Source organism: Mesoplodon mirus, assembly GCF_964341445.2.
Source record: "Mesoplodon mirus genome assembly, chromosome: 20".
Lineage (NCBI taxonomy): Eukaryota > Metazoa > Chordata > Mammalia > Artiodactyla > Ziphiidae > Mesoplodon > Mesoplodon mirus.
The window spans coordinates 15,013,264-15,033,728 of record NC_138996.1 but is presented as its reverse complement, the minus strand read 5'-3'; positions in this window follow the sequence as shown (position 1 = coordinate 15,033,728).

Below are 20,465 nucleotides of genomic sequence, written 5' to 3'. Positions count from 1 at the left end.
TCATGGCACCTGCTTTTTCTTGAACTTCAGTTTCCTACCTTGCCAGCCTCATGCCCACCATGTGCTTCAGAAATGGATAACAAGCATCACACCAGTTTGAAGAATTGAGCTTCTATTTCAGTACCTTGACTGTTTCCTTAGTATTCTTTTAGTTCTCAAGTCCTGAGGTCCTCTTTTGAGTGCCCATACTGGGAGCTGGAGACCTCTTCCGATCTTGGACCTGGTTGGTGACCAATGAAAAAAATCTGGAGTTGCAGACAGGCAGCAATAGGAAAGTCTAAGATTTTTTTCCCAGATGATGATGATGATGGTAATGATGGGGATGAGGATGATTATGATGAAGATGATTTTGGTTTTTTTTTTTTAATATATAGAAGTGTCCAAATCATGTCTTAGCATAAGCACTTTTTAGGGCTGACTTTTTTTCTGGATTCTCCTCTGTAAGAGCAGGCAGTAACAGAACAGTGAGAAGCCAGGCTGAAGAATCTTTTCTAAGAGGGGAAAGGAATTTTGTGGTTAGTAGGTTGTTAAGCTTTTCAGAAGAACAATGTAATTTTTCAAGATTTTGTTTCTTGTACCTGCAAACTAAAGATCGTCACTCACCATTTGGTACGACAAGAATGAAGTCAGTAGCCGCCGCAGTTGCTGACCTTCAACACACCCAGAAAGGGGTCCAGGGTGGAGATCAAGAATGAGGCACTCTGTACTTTGGAAAAAACTAGCAGAGCAGGCCTTCAGATAGTTAGATATTTTCAGGGGAAAATTGTATGAACCCAATTTCTTACATCTTCTCATATCTAGAAAAGTACTAAAACCATTAACAGAGACTTCTGCTTCTCATGACCAACGGCAACCTTCTACTGAGATGTGTGCTTGATTGCATGTACCCCCTTCACAAAAATCACGTATATACTGACCCTCCCTGCTTCTTCTTTGGAACAGTTCCTCAGAGCTATCTGTGAGGCTGTCTCCCAGGCTATAGTCCTCAGTAAGCTCCAAATAAAACTTAACTCAGCTCTCACATCGTACGTTTGTTTGTTTGTTTGTTTTTCAGTTGACCTCCCTCTAGATTTCTCCATAGTGACTTTACAAGAGAAAAAAAAAATTAAAAAGTGTCATCGACTTAAAAAAATGCACAATGTGAGAGTTGTGAGTTAAGTTTTATTTGGAGCAAAATGAGGACTATAGCCCAGGAGACAGCATTTAAGATAGCTCTGAGAAACTGCTCCAAAGAGGTAGGGGGGAAGCTCAGAATACATGTGATTTTGGTGAAGGGGGAGTCCATGCAATCAAGCACTTATTTTTTGCAAAAGGTTCCGATAGTCTCGTGAAGGTCACTGCTAGTCACGAGGAGCAGACGTCACCATGAAGGATCTTAGTGCTTTTCTAGATATGAGGAGATGCGAGAATTGGGCTCACAAAATCTTCTCCTGAAAATATCTGACTATCTGAAGACCTGTTCTGCCAGTTTTTCCCAGAGCACAGAGTGCCTTATTGCTGATCTTCACCCTGAAACTCCTTTCAGGGGGTGTTGAAAGTTAACAGTTGCAACAACTCATAATTGAATCCTTGTAGAGGTAAATGGCAAGTACCAATTTGTAGTTGACATTGTCCATCATGTAATCCAGCTTTAGAGTTCCCATTCCAACTACTAGACTAATTTTTAAAAGTCTTTTGGTGGGTGTTTTTAGAATGATGGGTTTTTTTTTTTTTTTTGGTAGTAGGGAATATAAAGGACAAAGGGACACCAGGTGTATTGGTCGACACATCACAGCAAAGTAGCCTCAGCTTTGCCTAGTAGACTTCTATTGTCTTCAATCTAGAGCATAACCAAGTCCAATCTCTGCAGTACTGCTTGTTATAAAGAATTATTTCCTATAATCAGATGACCAAATATTTTCTTTATTAATGTAGGTGAGTACTAAGGCATGGAAGCAGCTTCCTTGAAACAGATATGACAGCTGTAATTCCAGCATGGAAAATGCTGTTTTATGAATTTTTATTTCTATTGAAATCTTATTATTTCTGGGAAAAAGAAGTCTATAAACTGACTTGAAGTCTTTAAAGACAGTTGGTTTAAAATATACTTAAGATAGTTTTAATTCTCATTTGGATTTACTGTTGTTATATTCATTTGGCAGATGTGAAGGTAAAGGCCACTTAATCATTGTTTAACTTCAAAATGGAGCAAAAACAAATGGCAGCCACAGCAAATTTGACCACCTCATCTTACATGAAATGCAAAAACATTCAAATATTCTTAGGGATTAAGGCCGCTTACTGCTGCTTGATGTTTGACTGAAATTTCCTTGAAGAAATTGATGGAAAGTGAACTTTATCTTATAATGAAGAAACACCTAGAAAGTTTACTCCCTTTCTGCCTCTTTCTTCTTTTTTTACCCCTCATGCAGTATCCAAACCCACGTAAACCACCAGACTTCTAGAAACAAATTGTCCAAACATATTTTTTGCTTTCCCACAATTATTTAATTGTCTTCCTAATTAATTCCACAGTCTGAAATAAATTATTGACTTACCAGACTTTCTTGTTTTCTGTGACAGCTTCAGCAGTAAACAGGCCATTAACAATTCATAATGAGAAGACATGTTTGTTTTTTCCCTGTGCTAATTTCGTACCCCATTAGAGACTTCCCCTGACTTTTCCATAGACTCATTTTGGAAAAGGGTGACAGACTGCTGGTCCCTATATCTTTGAATAAAGAGATATTTCAAAGGAAAAATAAAACTCTGTTTTGCCATATCCAACTACACAGGCAGAGATGATTCGTGACACATTCCTTTTGTCCTTTTCTTATCTATTTTTTTTTATGTTTTGTAGAGCAACTGCAACATTCTGTATGTGGACTGAAACATTCTTGACCTGGGCTATTTATCAATACTCAGAGAGTGCTTCTACACAAGGTTCAAACTGATTTTCTATGAGACTTCACTATAAAAAGAGATCTGAATATTCCTCTTAAAATATGCCTTGAAAGATGAGTAGGACTTTACAGAGGATGGCATCCTTATGGGAGAAAGAATATGGGCAAAGAGAAATTCAAGCAAAACACTGATAGGATGGTGAGTGGTATGGAGTAAAATATTGGACTGACCAAAACGTTCTTTCGGGGTTTTCCATAAGGTATTATTGAAAAACCCGAAAGAAGGTTTTGGCCAACCCAATACAATCCTGATAGATATTTTTCAGTTTGGAGCTTAGGGATAGGAGAGATTGGTAGACAAGATACCTGATTTGGGGAGGGAATAAAATGCCTTGTTGGAGGAGGTCATTGAGAGAATGTAACTGCTGGTTGAACTGAGATGTGGACCCAGGCAGACTCCTCACCTCCTGCCCTGTCCTTGGAAAGTAACTTCTGCCCACTATTCCTGCACTAGCAGTCTTTTTAAGGACACAGCCTGGAGAGAGCAATGTTTTACTGAGACCATCTGGATGAGATAATGTGACTTAACCCTGTTAAGGCTTCTATATAGACTTTGAAGGTTCTGGCAGGTGTAGAGATCTACTTGTCTTGCAGCCACTCAATACAAGCCTCGTATGTAAACTCCCTTCCTTATTAAACCTGTCTGGAGTGGTCTGCCTCTTTCTACAGTGTCTCTGTGCCCTCCTTGTGTGAGAGCTGGCTTCAGATTTCAACTGGAAATTCCTGAGGTTGCAAACCATCACTTGTTAAGTTTGGAACTGAGCCATAGGGGTTAGGGAACCATTCTTGAATCAAGGGCAGGAGAGTAACCATCAGAAATATCACTTGTCTCATGTTAATCTGGGAGTTACTGTGTGAGTTTTGATTTAGAAAAAAGAATGACAAAATGAAGAAAAACAGGATGACATCGCTCAAATTTAATGTGAGAAATTTGGTACAGTCAAGAGTAAAAAGAAAGTACATTGACTAGAGAAGGTGCTTTGGAATTAGACAGACGTGTGTTCAAACTTAGCTTTGGGTTTCTGTTTCTTCATGTACAAAACTGGGAAAGTAACCCATGCTTCATAACATGAGAAAATGTAACTTAATGTTGAGATTGGCATGTAGGAAGGATTTAATAAATTGTAATAAACTTTAATAAATAACTATAAAGTATCAATAAATAATTATAATAATATTTATTTATATTATCAGTTATATTTATATTTATTTATTTACAATTATGTCATTCTTTAAGAAACATTGTACTTAACAAATCTCAAAAATTTGGTTTTTGAACCTTCGGTTTAACTTCTTGGGTAAAACAGAGAATGATGGTTCCATGATAATAAATCAAAATTTTGGCAGGTAATATCAAGGAGAAGTTGATCAGTAGAACAACAGAGTACACTGTATTTTCTTTAAGTCTTCTACTTTCTTTGAGAGCAGAAAAAGAATATTTGCTCAGTTAAAACAGCACGTGAAACCTAGAAATTGCACACCTTCCTGGTCAGAAAATCATTTGTTTAGACCCAGGGGTAGGTGGCCCCAAATCTTCTTTCCTCTTTGCATCCATGCCCTTTGCGATGCAACTTTGTATTTCCTTCTATCAAGAGGCAGAGTTTCCCCACCTCTTGATTCTGAGTTTGGCCACGTGATTTGCTTTGACCCATAGGATGTTAACAACTGAAGTGCAAACAGGGGCTTGAAAAAGTGCTTGCACACTTCCCCTTCTGCTTTTGCTCCTCTGACCTCACCAGGAGAGCATACAGGCCAGTCACAATGAGCCAGGCCAAGTCATCCCAACATCGTAGATGAGGTCCTCCTAGGCCAGCAAACTTCCAAACACGGGGAAGCCAAGTGGAGCCCAGCCTAAATCACTGGCTCACAGAGGTTTGAACTAAGTAACTGCTTGTCATTTTAAGTCTCTAAGTTCGGAGAGGTTTGTCGCCACAGAGAGCTGATATATTCCCACAAGAGTACCAGTCTGAGATGGACAAGTACAGTGCTAAAGAAGAAATGTAGAGAGAAGTATTTTTCCATGTGAGACAAATGGTCCTGAACTGATGAAAAGGAAACACTGGACACTCAGGGTTAGTTTGAGATCTATGCCTCATTCCTCAAACTTTATTTTTCCTCTACCTCTCCTCACTACAACCCCGCCCCCTAGCCCTAATCAGACTCAACTCAACAGGAAAATCTTCAGCAACTAACCAGAAAGGATATGATGATGTATCAGGAAACAAAGGGTGGAGAAAAGGAATCATATGCCATTTAAATTGGCAAAAAATCTTGGAAATGGCAATGGTTCTAGAGTAATATGCTTTCATATTTGGATCTCATTTCTGGCATTTATTAGATGTGCAATGTTAGAAAATTTACTTTGTTCCCATGTATAATATCAAGATGTCTACTTTATACACATATTTTTTGTAGAATCATATAGGAAAGACAATTGGAATAGAATAATGGGAATTCCATACATAATGGCTTTCTTTGCCCCATGGCCACAAGACTTGCCTATTCTTGAACTATTCTTGTCTTAATCTTGACCATAGACCATGTCTACTTTACCTGAAACCTTCATGAGGGAGAACACTTATGTCTCTTATCTTCCCATCCACAAGAGTTAGCATAGAACCCAGTAAAATATTCTTAATGTCTATTAAATGAACAAATGAATTAATAAACCAAATCTCAACTCCAAGCAGCAGCATAGACATTTGCCACTGATGTGTCAGCTCCTGGGTTTCCATTGCTGTTTTGAAAAGCAAAGCTTGAAAAAGGCTTCCTTATTTAGAATCCAACAGTATTAGTAATCCCATTTCCTGCCTATATCACAGAGCCGTGGCAGAGGTTTATGGAAGAAATATTAATTATATGGAGATCCTGGAGGTAAAAATAAGGAGGCAAGAAAAGACTGGGTCTGTTTCCATCCAAGTTTTATGTCCACCTCTCAATATATATTGAGGACGTCTCAATATATATCCATTGGAAAGGTGAGCCCTGAGAAGATGAAAAATTTTAATTGTAAAGGCCCATGTTATTAGTGCAGTCAAGTGGAGGAGCGATGAGGAGATGCATAAAATAAGTGGAATATCACATAAATTGATCTGAAAATTACTGGTACTTATACTATCTCCAAAGAAATGATTCATGCTGATTCAATGAAATGTTTCTTTCTTCCGTTAATAGCCTTAATGCTCTGAGTGGTGGGAAAGTTACAGAAGCTGAAGAAGCAGGCAGTTCTTGCACTTACCTGCTCCTGGGAAGGGCACACCTGCTGCACAGATCTTTAAAAGCTTTAGTTTGCCACAGGGAAATAAATTCTGTAGAGCTGTCGCCAGGTCTTCTCTTTTTACCCTTCCTCCTCTGCTGGGCATCTAGTATGGCATGGAAGGTCTGGATTGTGAGCTCATGTCCGGGGGGTAAAAGCATAGCTTTACATCCACTGATTTTCTTAAGTGAAGTCAACAGCCAGTTGGAAGGCTGTCTTTATTGGCTGATGAATCTTTACTCTGCTTTTTGTTTTGTTTTGTTTTTCAATGTTTTTAATTTATTTATTTTAAATTTTTTATTCGAGTCTAGTTGATTTACAATGTTATGTTAGTTTCAGGTGTACAGCAAAGTGAATCAGTTATATATATATATATATATATATATATATATATATATATATATATCTCCATTCTTTTTCAAATTCTTTTCCCATATAGGTTATTATAGAATATTGAGTAGAGTTCCCTGTGCTATACAGTAGATCCTTAATGAGTTTGAATGTGATTGCATGCTTGTGTTTGTATGTATGGGTGTATAGTGATACATGCAACAAAGGATTTTTTTTTCACTTCTCTGCTGTAGTGATTATCCACTCAGTATATTCTGTTCCTCTTGAAACTGGCTCAGCCTAGGACACTGGGCTAAGAAAACTGGAGAACCCAGATGTGTCACACTCCCTCATTTCTTTTCTTTTCAAAACATCTGTTTAAGATTTACAAAAGACTGAATTATAGGGTTCCCCCCTGCTTCATCATTTATCTTGAGCAAATCAGTTCTCTCTGAATCTTAGTTTTGCCACCTGTATATGGGGAGTCACATTTACACATGCATTGAATTAGGCAGAGGTCTGCAAATCGAAAGCAAGGATATGAAGCCAGCAAGCCGAATTTCCAATTTTGTTTTTATTCTTATCACTGTATTTGATTTATTCTAGGAATTTTGATAATCATACTCTTAAAACATTTCTAAAAGTCAGTAATTTGCATTGTGGCCAGGAGATGGCAAAATTGAATATTCATGTAAGTGCACATCATTTCATTTCTGTTTCTCTATAGACCTGGAGCAAATGAACCTTAGTTTAAATTTTCATCAGCACAGATACTAAGTAGCTGCCCTTGCTCATTTGCAGAAGAGCCACCCACTATACTGTATTCCAATTTATAGTCTGAAATATGTTTAGCACCTGCTACAAAATATTTCCTAATGTCCTCCGAAAGATCCCTTTGTATGATCTACGGTAGTTTTCCTAGAAGATCATATAATCAGTTAATGTGCATTTATTAAGTTCCTGTTCTGTGTCTAGTACTGGGTTTGTTACTGGAGATGCTACTAAAGAAACATAAGAAAATCTCTGCTGACCAAGAGCTCAGAATTAATTTTTGCTAGTTTTGTGACCCCAACCAGAATGAATTTTACTCTGTGTCAATTGACCTCTTTGAAAGTGATGGGCTGAGCGGATAAATGATGACAGAAACATCCAGAGGGATGATGTACGTAGCACATAAGATTGTGCAGCCTGTGCCCTGCCCAACTCTTGGGAGTATCATTCACATAGACTACAAAGTAAGTAATGCTCCTAAGAGTTGGGCAGTGTCCAACCTGCCCAACGATACATTACAGCTCTGATAAAGAGTATAACCTAAGGGGAGTGAGAGGTAGGGCAGAGTCTGAGCTGTGGGTTCCTGTGAATCACACATATGATATTTCACAGCTATGGGACCTTGTTAAAATGATCTTCTCTAAATCTCAGCTTTTCCCACCATTAAAATCAGGTTTATAGAATAGTTCCTCACTCACATGTGAGGATGAAGAAGACAAGAACAGTTATATATTCAGTACACTATTGATCACTGTAGTACATTTTTGTTTTTAGTTTTTGCTACTGCTTTGATTTTTAATTAAGAGCTTAGGAGAGCCTCTGCAGCCTTTCTTAATCATTCAGCTATTCAAGTGATTCAGAAAATTTTGAATGGGGAGTGTGCCTGCATGTGCATGTGTAGTGGTGGTGATGGCATAGAATCTTTCTCACTAAAGATTTAAAAGGACAAACGATTGCCTTTGGGGAACATGGGAGCAATCTTGAAAAGAATGGATTAGTCTCTATAATCTTATGATCAGTCTCATGTTTTTTGATAGATTATTCAAGATCTGCTGATAAGAAGATGCCTGGGCTGGTCCTGTTTCGCTGTTTATTTGGAGTGTAAACGTATATTGCTATCACTTCACATGGTTATCATGCTGGATTTTGCCAGGAAGAGTAATGCAGTGCAAGATGATTATTTCTGAAAAAAGAGGTAGTTTCTCAGAAAAAGAGGAAAACTGAGAGCTCTTAACCTGATGCCCCCTGCCAGAAGTGCACCCACTAACGAGAAAGGCTTACAAACACCTGCAGTTCCTATCTTCTTGTTCAGGAGGAGTGTGTGTGTATACTCATGTGTATTGGGGATAGGATTAGCGAAAATGGGGCTATGGAGATACAGAGAATTTTTAGATTTGATACAAAGATATATGGTCCTTACTCCAGCTTCCTGCTTGCTTAAAAGGAATTAAGCATTAAAAAAAGTATATGCGGGCTTCCATGGTGGCGCAGTGGTTGAGAGTCCGCCTGCCGATGCAGGGGACATGGGTTCCTACCCCGGTCCGGGAGGATCCCACATGCCGCGGAGCGGCTGGGCCCGTGAGCCATGGCCGCTGAGCCTGCGTGTCTGGAGCCTGTGCTCCACAACGGGAGAGGCCACAACAGTGAGAGGCCCATGTACGGCAAAAAAGGAAAAAGAAAAAGTATATGCCATGTTAGTTTATAAATGTTTTTAATCAAAAAGTATAAGCAGGGCTTCCCTGGTGGCGCAGTGGTTGAGAGTCCGCCTGCCGATGCAGGGGACACGGGTTCATGCCCCGGTCCGGGAAGATCCCACATGCCGTGGAGCGGCTGGGCCTGTGAGCCATGGCCGCTGGGCCTGCGTGTCCAGAGCCTGTGCTCCACAACGGGAGAGGCCACGACAGTGAGAGGCCCACGTAACGCAAAAAAAAAAAAAAAAAAAAAAAAAAAAAAAAACCAAAAAAAAAAAGTATAAGCATACAATAAAAATCTGAAAACTAAGATTATGGTATTTTCTTTCCTCTTTTCCTCTTAGCATTATTATTTCATTTCCTCTTGGTCTATTTCCCATGCATTTGTTTGCAGTGCTTTAATCACAGTGTATGTATTAATTTGCATGTTCCTTTCTCACTAATAAGTATTTTTTGTGTTGCTAAATCTTTTTCATTACCACTCATTTCAATCTCTGTAAAGCACTGTAAGACTGAATATAAACATTTTATGAAATCATCTTCCTACTATTGGAGAACTTAATGGTTTTCAGTTTTTTATTATAAATACTGCCTGATGGTCAACGTAGTGCATAATTCCTTTCCCACATTGTGTTTCTTTTTTTCTTTGGAAAGAATTTACATAATAGAATTACTGGTAAAAGGATATGAGTATTTGCGTGGTTAAATACATTTTTTTTTTTTTTTCTGTACGCGGGCCTCTCACTGTTGTGACCTCTCCCCTTGCGGAGCACAGGCTCCGGATGCGCAGGCTCAGCGGCCATGGCTCACGGGCCCAGCCGCTCCGCGGCATGTGGGATCTTCCCGGACCGGGGCACGAACCCATGTCCCCTGCATTGGCAGGTGGACTCTCAACCACTGCGCCACCGGAGAAGCCCTGGGAGAAGCCCTGGGGGCCTCTTTCTTGAGAAGATGTAGATGTGTAGGTTTTACCAACGCATCCTTCTAAATTCCCACTTTCCAGTCCCCAGGTCCTACCACCAATACTCCTTCCAAAAGATGTAGAACATCATTGCTGATGCAGAAGTTGACTAAATCTCAGTAACCCCTAAAGGCAGTGTAATTCCAGCAGAGGTCTGAATCATCCTGCTTGTTAAATAAAAGCAAAGTCTAAATTACAGCTAAAGCCAAAAATGTTCTGATCTTTATTTCCCTTGTTTCCAGACGTAGAGAGTAAAAATGTACCTTTTAGATGAGTCTGGCAGTGGCAGAGTAGCTCAGCATAGATTTGGTGTTAAGGAGGGCATGGGAATTGCAAGCAGCTCACCTGTTTCTAGAGCAGTGAGGGAGAGGCCCAGAACGGAACCAGAGGGATGCATGAAAAATGGCTTAAATATTAAGCAGCTACGTCCTGTCATTCTGGTCTGAGTGGGTGAAGAAAATACATAACTAAAAATTCAATACAAGAAAAGGGGTAAAAATAAAATCATACAAAGCACATGAAGCTGAAACTCTGCATACAAACACAATTATACATCTTTGGGTGAAATCCATAATCAGTTTTTGGCAATACCCACCTGACTCACTCATTGAATTGCAAAGTGAGAGAATATAAATCAGAGTTGACAATGAGGTCTTATTTCCCTCTTTAGAGGTTTTAACTGAATAATAAATCATACAGATCCAGCATCATGGACCTCTTAGGATTCAGTACCATTCTCTTTGTTGGGGCCTGCAAACAATAATTCCTACTATGTGATACACGTAGAAAGCAAACCTCCCTCCCTATTGCTGGCACCTCCCAGTCCAATTAAGCAGATCAGTAAGAACAGAGAAGGTCTGCTTTCTCTAGTCAGAGAGAACAGAGTTGGCTACGCATCTGAAAAATCTCCAGGTGTTAGTTCTCTCTTCATGTTGCCGTCAAATTATTTTTTAAGATGCAATTTTCTCAGATATTACATGTAATACATGGGTATCTGCCTGTTAAACATTCCAGCACTCTGATACGTAGAGAACAATAAATTATACTTTTAGTTCCCCTCCAGTCACCTCAACTGTCTCAGAATTAATTTCATGAATATAATTAGTCATAGAAGCATACACTGTCTCTCACTCCTTACTTTTCATGTACATTTAGATATATTTATATGTATGTATTATATACAAACACACATACCTATATAGTTTAGTTTTTAAAAATTAATAATATTTTATATACACATTATAGACATTGTTTTGTGACTTAATAATATGTTTTGGAAATTTTCTCTGTCATTATAATATATACACATACATATACATATAGATGGATACCACATTCTATTTAAATGCTACATTGCCTTCCATTTGCAGGTGTACAATGATTTACTCAATACTTCATTATTGAAGGACACTTGATTAGTTTCCAGATTTTAACTTTACAAAGCAATGCTACAGTACAGTATCTGTGTACGCGTGTGTGTGTGTGTGTGTGTGTATTTGTGAAAGTAGCAGGATAGACTTCAAGAAGTAAAATTGCTGTGTCAGTTAGGCTTGAACATTTAAAATTTTATTAAACCTTGTGTAATTGTTCTTTCACAGTTTAAAAGAATGCCATTTTTTCCTAGGTACTTGCCAATATTAAAGATACATTTGCTAAATTAGAGTGGAAAAATGCTGCTTCTGGTCATTTTTCGTATATCCTTCATTATTAGTGAAATTGAGTTTTTTGAGTGTTTCTTGCCTGAATTGTAGTTCTATTTTTGTGAATTTCCTATTCATATTTTTCCATTTTTTTCATCATGGTTCTTTGTCCTTTTAAATTGATTTTTATATATTTATATAAAATTCATATGTATATAAAAGAGTTTTCTCTTTGGCCAAAAGCATTTACTTAAGATTTTTTGTTGACCGTGACATACTAGGAAGAAGGTGAAGGGAATGGGGATTGAGGAGAGAAACATAAATTATATTGTTCTCTTATAGCATTGCTCTACAGAGATAGCTATTCTTGTTGTTTAGAAAAATAGCACTTTGTAAGATCTTAGAAAGATTATGAAACATAAGTTTTAAGGATGAAATGAGTATGTATATAAAACCACTGGCTTTCAGTATGTTTCCCACTCACTTCTATGTTTTAGTTTATATTTTCATCCAGCATTTAAATGCAGGTTTCTAACTGAATCCAGTGGATATTGTTTATGCTAGACAAGTGATAAGGTATTACATTTTAAAATTTGGTTCGTGGCATATTTACCTATCATTATATTTTTCTTGCTTACAGAACAGATCTTTATTCCTCATCAAGAATAGATAGGTATAAATGGTAAAACTTATAATTTCCTAAATTTAAACTACTACTCTAACCTGATATCCAGTTCCAGAATGAATCTTATTGATTAAATTCCTATCAATATACAGATGTTTGAAATAAAACAAAATACCTTTCTCACCTGCACTTTTCACTCACTTTCTTTTTTAAAAAATTAAAAAAAATTTTGTCTGCGTTGGGTCTTCGTTACTGCACTCAGGCATTCTCTAGCTGCGGTGAGGGCTACTCTTCGTTGTGGTGCACAGGCTTCTCATTGCAGTGGCTTCTCTTGTTGCAGAGCACGGGCTCTAGGCACGCGGGCTTCCATAGTGGTTGCATGCAGGCTCAGTAGTTGTAGCTCATGGACTCAGTAGTTGTGGCTCGCGGGCTTTAGAGTGCAGGCTCAGTAGTTGTGGCGCACGGGCTTAGTTGCTCTGCAGCATGTGGGATCTTCCCGGACCAGGGATTGAAGCCGTGTCCCCTGCATTGGCAGGCAGATACTTAACCACTGCACCACCAGGGAAGTCCTCACTCACTTTCTTTACCATGGAATGAAATATATTAATTCAGAATTCAAATGCATATAGAGGCAGACATCATTTTATTGTGTTTTGTTACTGTGCTTTGCAGATTTTGTATTGTTTACTTATTGAAGGTTTGTGGCAATCCTGAGCAACACTATCAGCACCATTTTTTCAACAGCATTTGCTCACTTCATGTCTCTGGGTCACATTTTGGTAATTCTCACAACATTTCAAACTTTTAAACTATTATTATATTTGTTATGGTTATCTGTGATCAGTAATATTTGATGTTACTATTGTAATTGTTTTGGGGTGCCAAATTCAAAAATTTCAACATTTCAAGATAGATTTAGTAGATTATTTTCCTAGGCTCTTTGTTCACCTTATACTCGTGCTCATTACAGAAATTTCCCCAGTGTATTGTAAATATTTCTATATATGTCTCTCCACTGTTTTGTTAGCATGGTGATGGCAGGATCATTTTTTTCTCCATGTCTTTAATGCCTAAAATAATTCATAAAATGTAGTAGGTTACCCAACAAACATTGGTTTTGTGTATTTGTGGATGGAATACCTGCCATTGCTCACCAAATTAAATTAAATACACACCTTTGACTTGGTCCTGATCTATCTTTTGTGGCTCATCTTCAGTTTCTTCAACTCTCCAAATTGCCCATGTGTTACAGATCACCATGCCTTTGGTAATTCTGTTTCTTCCATCATAAATGGCCTAATTCCTTCCTGCTTCCTTGTCGCACGTTGTCATTGTCCTAAAGGGCCTGTACAGTATAATGAAGGAGAATGGATTTTGGAGTTCGGCTTTGGATTTCAATCTAACTTCTGTTCTCTTCTAGTCCCATGAGTTTGGTAAACTCACTCCCAATTTTACAGTTGAAATGTAAAATGTTACCATCCTATTTCTCTCACAGAGTTACAGTGAAAATAAATCTGAGGTAATCATATGAAACTATGTTTCATAAATTGTATGCTAGAATGCAAATTTCTGGTCCCTCTTTCTAAGTTTCCTTTTAAAGTTTCCTTCTTGGATCTCTCCTATTCACTTCTCTCCCTCATACTTTTCTATAATGAATGGAATGAGAAGTACAAAGTATTATCTTAAAATATAGGAACTTAGTTATGTACTACAGTTATTTGTGATTATTTTAGGACCAAGAGAACGTCCTGTTCATTTTTGAATACCTACAGCCTCTTTTAAAATAATTTGCATAAAAATTAATGATGATTGGGACTTCCCTGGTGGTCCAGTGGTTAAGACTTTGCCTTCCAGTGCAGGGGGTAAGGGTTCGATCACTTGTCGGGGAACTAAGATCTCATATGCCTCGCAGACAAAAAACCAGAACATAAAACAGAAGCAATATTGTAACAAATTCAATAAAGACTTTAAAAATGGTCCACATCAAAAAATCTTTTAAAAAAATTAATGATGACTGGAGGGATAAGAGAAGATTATGGCTAGTGTAGCTCTGACTTTAGAATCAACAGTGTTCCTTCTATAGCCAAAAAGAAGGGGGAAAAAAGACTCCTTTGTTCTTATAAGTCTCATAAATTTAATTGTGATGATTCTTGATTATTTTGAAGGAATAATTTAAAAAGTAATAGAACAGCGTTTTGCGCCTCATGGAAAAACTGAATGATTATTCTGATGAGATCACAAACCACTCTTTTGTTTCTCTCCTTCCTTTTTTTTTAAAGCCAGGATAGGAGTGGTTTACTTATTTCAAGAGCTTAAGTCTTAAGTCTTGTTTTGTTTGAAAGAAGTATTTTATTTTTATTTGAGCTCATGGAAATTTTGAAATTGCAGAGAATTTCTATTGATTTACATAAAAATAAGGAATGTTCCTCTCAGGAGTTACATAGACAGCTGTCTCCTGGATATCATCCTGCAGGTTGGTAGGTACTAGTTTCTCACTTGATTGTTGAGTCACTCCCAGAATCATGTAATTTGTCTCCTCTGCATAGAACAATAGCTTGCCCATCTCAGATAACCGGACAGGTGAGCTGTTGATCTCACCTTCCTCAGGCTTTCTAGAGGTCTTTCTAAGACTCCATTTTACTTCTTTACCTCTGAAATGAATAGCCCTACTACCGTGCAATCTATAATCATATAAATGTAATTGTGAAAAATGCAAATCCAAAGTTGTGCAATTAAAATATGAAGGAAGTCTGACTTTTATGAAGGTAATACAAAATTATGTAAATGCCCCGAATTGCATTTTTTTTTCCAGAATCACAGAATTCCGAAGTTGGCAGGCAGCATGAGTTGTGTTGACATTGTGACTGCTACATGGCAGTGCCACTTTAGCTGGTGAACAGAGAGATCTGCCATCATTTGACAGGATTAGTTTCACGAATGCATATTTCAAGTTAAATGCAGCCTTCAGGATTCAATCCCTCCAATAAAATGCAACCATTCTGCATGCAAATGATAAAAAAAATGGCTACACAGAAGTTGTGCATAATTGGTAATCTGTAATAAACAAGACATTTATATGGATGGATAAGAAAAAAGGGTGGAAGAAAAGTCAGAATCCAGGAATAGATGGTAGTAGGGGGGAATGAAAGAAGCCAGAATGAAGACATTCAGAACAGAGTGAACAAGGGATAGATATTTGATGCAGAGCAATGCTGGGTGCAGGGGGAGGGACGTGGGAGCACAGGGCGGGGCTCTGGGTGCCCAAGAGGGACTAAGACTCAGGGCAATACTAACCTTCCAACCATCCCATTTGGTCCATTTAGCTCTCAAATGGAACCAGGAAAGACTAGAAAGGGCAAGAACAGAGACTCTGCTCAGAGCTTCAGCTCAGCAGCTGCCCTCCTGTCACCATCAGCACAACCTGGAGACAAAGACATTCAACTGGTTCCTGTCTATACTTGAATCTTCCTCCTGTATTAACTGAGCCCCTTCTCTGGCTCTGGTCTTGGCTTCTACTTCCTCCTTTGTTGTCCCTGGGATCTCTTTCATTCTGTCTTGGATAAATATGTGGGTTTATTCATTCCACATAAATAGTGATGCTAGCTACCACTTGGTGAGTACTTTGCATCAGGCTTTGCCTCATGTACTTTACCCAGTGATACACAATACTTATCTCCTCCCCCAAAGGAGTACTGTCCTTAATACATTTCACATTTCATACAACATGGAACATGGATGTCCAGTTTTGCAATATGAACATAATTTCAGGGGGAGTAACACCTATTAATTAAGAGCTTATGAGCAGGATACTGTCAGGCAATGACTTCAATCCTCCCACAATGCTTTTGTGCTAAATGTTGGTTTGGTGTCTAGATCCCTACTTGTTGTGTTCTTGTACCCCAAGGTCTTGCATGCAAATTTAGTGCTTAATCTAAAAAAATACTGTGATTTTCTGCAAAAACAGCTCCCCAGCACTTTGTGTAACTCCTTTTACACAATCTCTGAACAACTGTGAAATGGCAAGCACCGGTATTGCAGCTGCTCCAAGTTCCTAGTTGGTTAAGGAGTTTTATACATTTTATTAGTGTAGTAATAGGTTTTATAGTTAACTGAATGTGTAATTACAAGTGCATATTATCCATATTACCATCTTGATGCTTGGGCTCAGATTTGTATTGATTGAAACACTGCAGTTTTAAAATTAATTACAAAGAGAGTTAATGGTCATTTAAGTTTTCCCACAGGAGGGAATGTATCGGAATAAAGTATGCTTGGGTAGTGGGGGAAGATATATAATATGATAAGTGCTTTAGGAGAGGTGTGATGGGGACAGGATTTACTAACATGCCACTGATCCCTTGAAGAATTCCTGTCAGCAGTAGAAACATAAACAAATACCAGAAAACCAGCAAGATAAAATATGGGTAAAGATAAAATGTGGTGGACAAAGAGAGAGCATAAGTCATGTGGACTGGGTACTGGGTTTTTTTCTTTCTTTTTAATTGGGGAATTGAACAAGTGACCCTGCCATAGCTTTGGGGAATGAGAGAGACTGAGGTTGTACAGGACAGAGGCTTTAGAGAATTGTGGGTCATTAATTGGATCTGATTTCATATTCTTCACAAGTCACAAATAAAAAATGGAGTTTGTTTTTAATTACTTTGGGTTGCTGGGCTGTTTTTTCTTTTTGTTTTTATTTTTATTTTTTTTTTTTTGCGGTACGCGGGCCTCTCACTGCTGTGGCCTCTCCCGTTGTGGAGCACAGGCTCCGGACGCACAGGCTCAGCGACCATGGCTCACGGGCCCAGCTGCTCCGCCGCATGTGGGATCTTCCCGGGCCGGGGCACGAACCCGTGTCCCCTGCATCGGCAGGCGGACTCTCAACCACTGCGCCACCAGGGAAGCCCTGTTTTTTCTTTTTAAATGACACTCCATGCAGAGACTAAATAATATGGGACCTGGGAAGTGTTCAGGATGGACAGATACACAGTGTGATAGGGGAGCAGACATCAGAGGTACCAAATTAGACTGGAAGTGGGAGGAGGGCAGACAGGGATTCTGAAGGAAGAGGAGGCATTTGAAAGAAGGAACTACTGACCTTAATCCTAAAGAAGGAGCAGGGTGTTTCCTTTGATGGCCTCTGCTCAACCTTCTACTTGAAAGATCCTAAAATGCAGTAGTAAGAAGGCCTCTGGCCCCAGTTTGCCTGGATTCTCATCCCTATGGCCTTTGGTAATTGATTTATCTGGGCTTAATTTCCTCCTCTGAAAAATGGGAGCAAATGGAATTACCTATCTTGCAAGGTTATTGTAAAAATTATTATATTAACATGTACCTGATACAAAGCAGTGTAGTATAAATGTGAATGATCATTCTTTCAGCACGCAACAAAGCAAAAGGGAATAAAACATATGCAGGGCAAAAGTAGGCAGTTTTGAATAACTGAAATTCAGAGTGTGGGCAGGAGTTGAGGCTGAGGGACAGAAAGGGACAAAAGAATTTGGATTTTATCCTAAATGCAATGGGAACCATTGAAGGGTTTTGACGGGAGGGAAGTATTGAATTGTTTGCCATAAAATGATGTATTGAAGTCCTAACTCACAGTAACTCAGAATGGGACCTTCTCTAGAAATAGGGTTGAGTTGTTGCAGATGTAATTCTTGTGATGAGGTCATACTGCAGTGGGGTGGGTCCTTAATCCAGTATCATTGGTGTCTTTACAAGACGACGGCCACATGAAGACACAGAGAGAACACCACATAAAGTGGAGGCAGAGATTGGAGGGATGTGCCTACAAGCTGAGGAATGCTGAGGATTTCTGGCAGTCACCACACGCTGAGGGAGAGGACTGGAACAGATCCACCCTCAGGAGGAACCAACCCTGATGACATCTTGATTTCAGACATCTGTCTCCAGAAATGGGAGAGAAGATATTTCTGTTGTCTTAAGCCACTCAGTCTGTGGTACTTTGTGTCAGCAGCCCTAGCAAATCAATCCAAGGTTAAGGGGGAATCCTGCTGCAGCTTTAAAAAAAAAAGAAAAAAAAATTATCAACTGAGGTAATTAGGGAGCAATTTTTATGTATCAGGAAATTTTCAAAGAATCTTTAATTTGTAAATGAAGAGAAGGTATAGCACAAAAAAAGAAAGAAAGAAATATAACTTTGGTTTTCATGTGGGAGATAAGAAAGATTAAAAGTAGGGAGGCCAGTTAGGAGCAAATAAATGTCATCTATGTCCTGACACTGCCTTTGCTCCTAGGGGTTTCTCACAAGGGACCCTAGCTCTAACTTCCTGTTTCCTAACAGGGTCTCATCCATGCATCAAGTATAGCTGTCCTTGGGAAGCTCCCCCGCTGCCTTTCCTGATTCCCAGAGGTCTTGCTGCCATCTTCAGCAAAAAAAAAGTTGTTGGATTTAACTCTCTGGATCCCAGCATTTCCTCAGCATAAAAACTATAACAAACTTGAACCTTGTGACTGGGGGACCGTATTTAAAACAAAAAAGCTGAAGCTTTAGGATCTATTAAAATTTAGGAAACAAATAGTTCAAGCTAGTCTATGGAAATAATTGAGGTGAATTTTAAAAATTAAGGTAGAAGAAAGAACTGTTTCTCTGCAGGGATGTTTACTAGGAGCTGCAGAGACAAGCACTGGTAAGAGTCTAGCCTTGTTTTACCTAACGTTCTCCTTAGTGTTTGATACCTATACTCTGTGCCTGTGCGATCAGGTGAAAAATCCCTGGGCAAATACGTGTAAGTACTAATTTATGCTTTACTTCTTTTTTTTTTAATATTTTTTTTTCAATATGTATTAGCATATTTTTTTGAATTTTATTGTTTATACAACAGGTTCTTATTAGTTATCCATTTTATACATAATAGTGTATACATGTCAATCCTAATCTCCCAATTCATCCCACCACCACCCGCCCCCCGCCACTTTCACCCCTTGGTGTCCATATGCTTTTTCTCTACATCTGTGTCTCTATTTCTGTCCTGCAAACTGGTTCATCTGTACCATTTTTCTAGGTTCCACATATATGTGTTAGCAAACGGTATTTGTTTTTCTCTTTCTGACTTACTTCACTTTGTATGACAGACTCTAGGTCCATCCACCTCACTACAAATGACTCAATTTTGTCTCTTTTTATGGCTGAGTAATATTCCATTGTATATATGTGCCACATCTTTTTTATCCATTCATCTGTCAATGGACACTTAGGTTACTTCCATGTCTTGGCTATTGTAAATAGAGCTGCGGTGAACATTTTGGTACATGACTCTTTTTGAATTATGGTCTTCTCAGGGTATATGCCCAGTAGTGGGATTGCTGGGTCATATGGTAGTTCTATCTTTAGTTTTTTAAGGAACCTCCATACTGTTCTCCATAGTGGCTGTATCAATTTACATTCCCACCAACAGTGCAAGAGGGTTCCCTTTTCTTCACACCTTCTCCAGCATTTACTGTTTGTAGATTTTTTGATGATGGCCATTCTGGCTGGTGTGAGGTGATACCTCATTGTAGTTTTGATTTGCATTTCTCTAATGATTAGTGATGTTGAGCATCCTTTCATGTGTTTGTTGGCAATCTGTATATCTTCTTTGGAGAAATGTCTATTTAGGTCTTCTGCCCATTTTTGGAATGGGTTGTTTGATTTTTTGATATTGAGCTGCATGAGCTGCTTGTAAATTTTGGAGATTAATCTTTTGTCAGTTGCTTCATTTGCAAATACTTTCTCCCATTCTGAGGGCTGTCTTTTCATCTTGTTTATGGTTTCCTTTGCTGTGCAAAAGCTTTTAAGTTTCATTAGGTCCTATTTGTTTATTTTTGTTTTTATTTCCATTTCTCTAGGAGGTGGGTCAAAAAATATCTTTCTGGGATTTATGTCATAGAGTGTTTTCTATGACATTTCTTATGTTTTCTAAGACATCTATGTCTTAGAGTGTTTTCCTCTAAGAGTTTTATGGTGTCTGCCCTTACATTTAGGTCTTTAATCCATTTTGAGTTTATTTTTGTGTATGGTGTCAGGGAGTGTTCTAATTTCATTCTTTTACATGTAGCTGTCCAGTTTTCCCAGCAACACTTATTGAAGAGGCTGTCTTTTCTCCACTGTATATTCTTGCCTCCTTTATCAAAAATAAGGTGACCATATGTGTGTGGGTTTATCTCTGAGCTTTCTATCCTGTTCCATTGATTACTTGCTCTTTTTGGGGCCAGTCAGTATGATACTCCAGCAAGAGAGTGGATAA